The sequence below is a fragment of the Panthera uncia genome (assembly GCF_023721935.1).
Source record: "Panthera uncia isolate 11264 chromosome B2 unlocalized genomic scaffold, Puncia_PCG_1.0 HiC_scaffold_24, whole genome shotgun sequence".
Lineage (NCBI taxonomy): Eukaryota > Metazoa > Chordata > Mammalia > Carnivora > Felidae > Panthera > Panthera uncia.
The window spans coordinates 2,248,134-2,255,602 of NW_026057580.1; the positions used below are offsets into that span (position 1 = coordinate 2,248,134).

Genomic DNA, 7,469 nt, shown 5'->3' on the forward strand with positions numbered 1-7,469 from the left:
GCCCTCAGGGAGTCCCAGTCTGAGGGGGAGACACAGCCCTGCCCTCAGCGACCCCAGTCTGAGGGGGGAGACACAGCCCTGCCTCAGGGAGCCCCAGTCTGAGGGGAAGACAGAGCCCACCCTCAGGGACCCCAGTCTGAGGGGGGAGACACAGCTCTGTCCTCAGGGAGCCCAGTCTGAGGGAGGAGACACAGTCCTCCCTCTCAGGGAGCCATAGTTTGAGGGAAGAGACACATCCCTATCCTCAGGGAGCTCCAATCTTAGGAGGGAGACACAGTCCTGCCCTCAGGGAGCCCCAGTCTGAGGGAGGAGACACAGCCCTGCCTTCAGGGAGCCCCAGGCTGAAGGGGAGATTTTATTTTTATTTATTTTATTTTATTTTATTTTATTTTATTTTATTTTATTTTATTCTATTTTATTCTATTTTATTTTATTTCACTTATTTTTTGATATCTGATCCTATTTATTTGTCACTCTTAGAAAACCTCATTTTTGACTGGACTTAGAGGTGGAAGCTTTCAGAAAGGTCAGCCTCCGTCTCTTGACAACGTGTTCCTGGTGTTTTTCTTTGGCCTCCTTCATTCTCTTGGCCAAAGGTTTAGCATATTCTGTGGCCTGTTCCTTACTTTTCTTAGCACACTATTTCTTCAAAGCAATACACCGACCTTTTTGTTGGAGGACATGTGGATTCACAAGACACTGAATCTTGGGCGCTTTGGTCCTGAGTTTCTTACCTCTGTGTTTAGGAGCTCTCACACTGGAGGACATTGTCTTCTTTAGAGAGACTGAAATGTTTGTGGATTCTGCCAGCCAAAAGAGGCCTGGTAGTATCAGGGAATCCAGAAATATCCTTCTCCACAACCCCTCCCCCTTCTTTTACAAAGACCAAGTTGAGAACACTGAGATTAGCACCCACAGGGCAACCCTGAACAGATTCACACTTTCTTTCTCAAGTCTTCCTTGGTCTGTAACAGGAAGGCACCTTACTCAACAGTGGGTGGACATGGCCATGTGTCAGAACACCCTGCTTCAGGGGGAAGGCCTTGTCTGCCATCGTCACCACTGATTTGGGCCACAGAACCCTTCCATTCTTCACCCAGAGCGTCAGCAGCTTCTGTGGCCATCCGCTTCTCATAAAAGATGCTAAGTTTCCATTCATCGTCCGCTTCAATGAGCTTCCGGCCGCTGGTAGCTTGGAAAGAGATGTTCAGTCACCTCGGAGGTGCCACAAAAAGAGCGAGGGGGAAATTTTAAACAAACACATTAACAAACACAAGATTAGGATATTGGAGAAGAGACAGAACTTCTGGAGAAAAACTTCCCAGGGCTGTGAACTCCAAAGCTGCTTCAGGAATTCGAAGAGGCAGGAACAGGGATCTCACCCCTCCTAGATGGAATCCTCATCATCAGGGCTGGGAGCGGCTGCCCAGGAGAGATCAGCACATTCTTCATCCTTCCTTTTCACACTGAGCCTCCTTCTCCCCAAAAACTTTCCATGCCCTCTCTGTTGCTGGAGCTTTACAACCCCTTTACAATAGCTTGACAAGGCCTGTGAGGAGGGTGGGCGAGGAGCATCCTCTCATGGTGCAAGAGAGGAAACTGAGGCTCTAGTCCAATACCCTGAGCAGCTCGGTCCAGAACTGGGCCTGGAATCCTGGATTTGGGCTAAAACTTGTGCCAGTTTCCTCTCTCATGACTCTATTTCCTCCCTTTTGAAGCGGAGAAAATTGCCATCCTTAGCCATTGTAGAGATAGAATGCATCAGGAAAGTCAAGCAATTCAAGAGGGGCCTGGCACATTGTGAGGTCTCACTGGACTGCTACTACTACCACTACTTGTTAGTAGGTGTATCTTGGGGTTCTTTCCAAAGCAGAACCTGGAACAAAGATTTGGCTGCCATTAGTTTGTTTATTCAGGAGGCGAGCTCAGGAAGTGCCAGCCGGAGTAAGGGGATGTAAGGCAGGCGTGGGGAGGGAGACAATTTGGGGTGTCAGTGAGTGGCTACCACTATGGAGAAGTGGGTCTCCATCCCACTGAGGACCTCTTGGCCACTGTGTAGAACACACTACAATGGTGGTCCCACCTGAAGATGAGGACGCCAGGATATTCACCTTCTGACTCCTATGCAGCACTGACTGCTACCGGCCCATTAATGCCCTGGCAGTTGGGGTCCACCTTGCATGCCAGGAGAAAACCCTGAGCCAAGTCACAAGCATTGGCAGTGTGGCCCTGTGGGCACGAACTGGGACAGCGAGTGGAGAGAGAACCGACATCTGTTACGTGCACCCCCAGCCCCTCAGGGGAATGTCACTCTCCTTATTGGCTCACACTGTACTCAGACTTCTGGCTGAAGCTCTCAAGGGAGGAACTTCATCTGCTTTGGCCACTGCTGTATCCTCAGTGCCCAGCACAGTGCACTGCACAAAGCAGGGGCTCAAGAAACATCTTTCGAAATATGAAGACCCCCGTAATAACACTGTATGACACATCTTTATTTCTACCCATGCCTCTCAATTATGCGTGCACACCCCTCTAGGGCAGGCCTGGGACTGTGTGTCCTTGTGTCCAGCACAGTGCCAGGTACATGGCGAGTAGTTAAGACTCGGTTGTTGATTGAATACAGGGGGTTCTTGGAACCCAGATGTAACAGAACTCCATCTTGGACGAGGAGTGGGAACCAGAATCCAGAATCCAGAGCCCTCAACAAGTACAGAGCTGGAGTGGGGGGCAGGCCAGCCGCGGAGAGCCATCCAGGGAAGGCTGATGGATGAAAGGTTATGGGTGTCAAAGCCACCCAGAGGAAAGGCAGGAGATAATATCTCACTGCCTCAACAACTTGGCTGGCCTTTGGGATTTCCAACGGAGCTGGCCTCTGGCCGGAGGAGGCCGCTTTGGAACCCATATTATACAAAGAAAGAATAAATAGGAATGTTTGAGAAAGGAAGTTCTGCAGAGGAGGCTTTGCGAGCAACAAAGGAGGAGGCCCCACCAGAGACTGTGCAGCTTTGGCAGTAGTAAGGAGTCTGCAAATAGATTCGGCAGAACTGCCATAGCATGAGGGCGGAAGCAGAAGGGCAGAGGGGCTTTTAGGGGCTCCTTCAGCCTAGCGGGTGATCTAGAAGGGAAAGAACACAGGAGGTGGGGAGGGCAGCAACCACGGGAGCGGGGAGGCCCCCTTGAATGTCCTTTCTGTAGCTCCATTCCCTCCAGATGAGTCCGACCTTGCAATCTTGGCTGACTCCCAGCAGGGCATGGTTTGAAAGACGGATCAGTGGGTCATTGTCATAAGAGTGCTATCTAAAAAGACCAAATTCACTTGTCTAAAGCAATATATGTTTATTTTCACCATTTTGTTTTGTTTTGTTTTGCTTCTCAAATTTGTTCTCACTGCTCCCACCAAGGCGTGGGGTCTGTGTCCTCCCCACTTGAATCTGAGCTCAACTCAGGGAATGCCTGTAATCAGCACTGAAATGGTCCCTCTCTAATCTTTGTCATGCAATTCGTAAGTGTCGCTTTGATTAGATACTCTGTTAATGACAGCCCAAAGCACCCTGACAGATGCAAAGGGATTTCAAGTCACATCCAAAACCAGGGAGAGAATTTTAGCCAAGGGGTCTCGCCCCCAGGGCCCCAGAGACATGCCTCCACAGGCCAAGAAGAAACAGTTCTTCTCTGATTCTACGGGTCCTTAGGTGGATCTCCCTCCCTCCATCTCCATCTCTAACCAATCAGAAGAATCTCGTGTTCTTTGTCCCCGTGGCTTGCATGTCTAGCCCCATATATTTAGGACCTGTACTTCCATCAGCGACCCCTCTCCCAAACCCAGCAGGGTTTTCCAAGTCAGGGATTTAGGGAAGATCATGGTTCTGCCCTCCAGCCCTCAGGGAACCAACCAACCACTTGGCCCTACTGTACTGTTCTCCACACGTGGGCTTAGAGCCATGCACCTCGTCTGTTACAGTAAGAAGACTCAGCCCCAGCCAAGTGGGTATACGTGCAAACGACACAGGGATTTGGAGAATTACTCAGCACATCCTGGTGCAGCTCCCAGGACGGGGATCTGGAGCAAGGGGGTGGGGGCTGAGTAAAAGGCTCTGGACCTGTGGGCTCTGCAAGGAATGAGTGAGGGGATCCAAGCACTGGGGGAGAAGAGGTGGCCTAAACAAACGTCCTCTGTTTACCTGTGGTGTTCATGACTTTCATACCCTTCTCCATGTATTTATAATTCACCCCGAAGGCACGGGTTACTATTGTTCCTTCTCCTCTTCGAGGTGCCTATCTCTCTTTGTCCCCACTTGTTATTGTGCGTGTGTGTGTGTGTGTGTGTGTGTTGCTGTTACCTTGTGTGTCGCTCTCTCCGTACCTGGTCCCTATTATTCTCTTTTCCTTCCATGCACATAGAATGCGTAGCACATACGAGGCAAGCTTTTGCTGACTTTCTGGGAGTACCTGTCTGTCTCTACAGGGTCTTCAGAAAGTCCTTCAGTTTTGAAACTCTGAAACACTTTAGGTCCAGGGGCGATAAACAACAGCACACGGCATTTGCAGGCAGATGAAATTTTCTTCTCCCAGCTGTTAAGGACGTTGGCTCCTCTGGAACACAGATTCCCTTCTCTTTCAGAGCCGGGCTTTTCAGTAGCTACCGAAGCTGAGATTGTATAATGCCATTTTCTTTAACTTCAACAAATGGAATAAATTTGCTTATGGGCTGCATGAGGACTTTAGGGAAACTATGCATTGCAGGTCACTAAAGGGACTGGCCCTCCTTGAACCCCCCAGGCCCTCCCCAGCCCCAGAGGCCAGGCCTGGGGCAGTGTTACAGTCTCTGGCCACCACCCATGGTTCCTGGCTTCCGGAGAAAGTCAGTGAGGAAGGGCTCACCTCCTCAGACATCTGCTCTATCAGCTGATTGGCAGCTGAACCCCACATCCATTTGCCCCCCACTCCCCTATCTGGGAACCGAGCTGTCATATTCTTGTTTTTAAGTTTTTTTAATGTTTATTTATATTTGAGAGAGAGAGAGAGAGAGAGAGCATGAGCAGATGAGGGACAGAGAGAGGGAGACACAGAATCTGAAGCAGGCTCAGGCTCTGAGCTGTCAGCACAGAGCATGATGTTTGAGCACAGGGCTTGAACTCACAAACCATGAGATCATGACCTGAGCTGAAGTCGGACCCTCAACCAACTGAGCCACTCAGGTGCCCCCAAGCTGTCATATTCTTAAGCATTCTGATGACTAATGTAGGAACAAAGTCCTCAGCAAACTCAGAGGGGGCAGGAAACTTTTGAGCTTGGCCCCTTGCCTCATTCCCCGCTAGGGGCATGGCATTTTCTCAAGGCAGAATAGCCTTGCAACATCTGCCTACCAACTTTCTTTGGCTCCCTTTCCGCTTGCTTAATGAAGCTAGAATGTTCCAGTTAAACCTGTGGGGTTCCAAGCTCTCTACCTGTGTATAGTTCCTGACACCTGGACGTGGGTGGGGAAGTGAAGAATGAGTGCCTTTCCCCCTTCCCGGCTGGCTGAGCAAATCCAGAGCTGAAGGTCTTTGGGGTTCGGCTTGGGGTGCTAAGAAGTTAGGAACATCAAAGGCTGAGAAAGATCCCTGGGCAGAGGGGGAAACTGGCACTTCCCCATGCACTCTTTGTCCCACCCATTTTCTCCCTGGGAAAGGACAGGTGGAGAAGTCAGGCTTAGGGTTTATAAAATCAGTGTGGGCTCCCTTCTCTTACCTGAGCTTCAGCCTCCATGGAGCACAGAGACCTCCAGGGCTCAGGGGACCTACTCCGGTTCCATCAGCCAAAATGGCTCTACCTTGACATCCAGGACTTCAGGACATGGATTGTGGCGGGGGGGGGGGGGGGTTTGCACAGCCAAAGAAGGTGGGTCTCTGTAGCCCTGATGGGTTCTCAGAGGTCCATAATGGTATCTCTTGAATAAGAAGAACATTGGCTCTTTTGTCCAACTCATTCATGTTACCCCAGGAGAAACTAAGGCCCAAAGGAAAAAAATAAATAAAACACTGCCAGCACAGATCCAGTGAGACTCAGTAACTCACATAAGCACGTTTATGGAAGTCTTCTAAGCTTACTGCTTCAGACTCCAAACCCCTACCCTCAAAATCCAGGATTCTCTGCCCTGGCTGCACATTTGGACTTCAAAATACCCATGCCAGGACTGAAGCTCAGACTAATGGAATCAGAATCTCTGCAGATAGAGTCTGGACATTGGTATTTTTTTAAGTCTGTTTGTTGAAATATAACATTCTTCTAGAAAAGTCTATGAATGCTAAATGTACATGCTTGATGAGTGCTCACAAACTGGATACACTCATGTACTCACATAACTAGCACCCAATTCAAGAAACAGAGCATTGCCAGCCACTTGGAATCCTCCTTGGCCCCTCCCCATCTCCCCCTAAAGTTAACCAATATCCCCACATCTGACATCTGAGATTGGTTCTGCCCATTTGTGAGGCATGTCTGGCCTCATTCTTGAAAATTACACCTGTGGGAGGCATCCATGCTGTGGCTTGTCATTACATTTGTCAATTCTCATGGTGCTCTCAAATCTCATTGTATGAACATGCCACCTCTATCAGTTTTCTGATTGATGAGCACAAGAATCATCTCTGGCTTGGCTTACTTCAAAGAATGCTGCCATGAACATTCTTACATGGGCTTTTTGGTGGACATGTGTGTGCCTGTCTGAGGGTACACCCTTAGGGAGGTGCTGGGTCAGGAGGTATGTGTACATTTAGTTGAGACACTGCCAAGGAGCTTCTGCTGTGATTGCCCCATTTATATTCCCACCAGCAGCATGTGAGAATCCTGGTGTCTTTACACCCAGGCTAGGTCTTGGTATCAACTGTGCTTTTCGTTTTAGGAAGACTATGAGGGGTGCGGTGGGATCCCACTTTATTTCATTCTGCATTTCCCCGATGGCTAGTGAAGCTGAGTACCTGGACATGTTTATTGTCCATTTAGGTAGCCTCTTTTGTAAAATGCTTGGTAAAGTTCTTCTCCAGACATCCGTATTTTTTAAAGCTCCCCTGGTGATACTAATACATAACCAGGGTTGAGAACCTCTGTGTCTTAGCCATTATGGTAAGAAGCTTTCGGCTTTGGGAGACAGAATTGGGGAAGCGAGGGTGGACTGTGTGTGTGTGTAGCAAGGGCACCTAGAGAAGTTATAACCCTGGAGTCCAGGATGCCCCTTGGGAGCAGCTGAGCTGAAACCATGAAAGCTACTTACCAAGAGAAAGTAAGAAACTCCTATCAAGAGAGGAGCAAGGACCACATCCCAGCCACATGAATACACTGTAGGTGGCCTGAGCAACAGGTGGACAGAGCCCCATGGCGCTGACCCCAGGAGGTGCTGGCTGTCCCAGAAGGCTCCCTCTGATTTAACACCCTCTGAATTAAAGGGCTTGCAGCTGGCTCGGCCCCATTGGAGCTGTCTTCATTAGGAA

General features: G+C 49.5%; 1 pseudogene; it reads right to left on the minus strand.

The window, feature by feature from the left end:
- Positions 1 to 486: 486 nt before the first annotated feature.
- Positions 487 to 1,211, minus strand: LOC125938171 (40S ribosomal protein S6-like; annotated as a pseudogene).
- Positions 1,212 to 7,469: the final 6,258 nt, after the last annotated feature.